Raw genomic sequence first — 724 nt, forward strand, 5'->3', positions numbered from 1 at the left:
CCCGCGTTAGTCTCGGCCGGGATCCCTGCAGATACGGAGATGCTCTTTGACTTTCTCTTCTCTTTATTTCTTTGTGTGGATTATCTGCAACTTCTAAATTGCCTTAAAGAGCCCAGTTTTAGCTGCTAGATCCAGCTCCTGGCGCTGCTCGGGAGTAGAGTGGCATCTGCTGGCCACCTCGCGAATAGGGGACCGGCCCCACACCCTCCCTGCGCTGAGTTGGCCCAGGTTTGGTGGCCACTGGCCCTGCTTTGGTGGCCGCTGGGTATGGGGGGTTGGCTGTTTCAGGGTGCTAATCTGAGTTTGGGCGGGGGTCGCTTACCCAGCATCATGCTCATCTCTCCTGGTGGTTTTTTTTTGTTTGTTTGTTTGTTTTTTAGCCAAACTGCACCTTAATTGAGTTAAAAGCTTTTTTTTTGTTGTTTTTTTCCTCTTTTTTCTTTTTTTTTGACTCTTAAAGAGATGTTTTAAAGAGGGGGGAAGCGTCGGGGATGCGTCTGCCTGCCCAGCCCGCCCCCTCGCTGTGTCCAAGTGGCCCCATCTCCCCCCAGAAGCACAGGGTGCTTTTAAGGCTGTCCGGGGGTTTTTGGGGGGGCGGTCTTTTGGGGGGGCGGTCTATTTCACTTTTTGCTTTGAGACGGCTGCAGAGATGAGCCTCCCCCGCCCCACAGCCCCCCTGTGCAAAGCCCTCGGCTGCCCGTCGCTGCCCCAGCCCTCGAGCTGG

The sequence above is a fragment of the Buceros rhinoceros genome, unplaced genomic scaffold (genome assembly GCF_000710305.1).
Source record: "Buceros rhinoceros silvestris isolate BGI_N320 unplaced genomic scaffold, ASM71030v1 scaffold18869, whole genome shotgun sequence".
Taxonomy (NCBI): Eukaryota; Metazoa; Chordata; class Aves; order Bucerotiformes; family Bucerotidae; genus Buceros; species Buceros rhinoceros.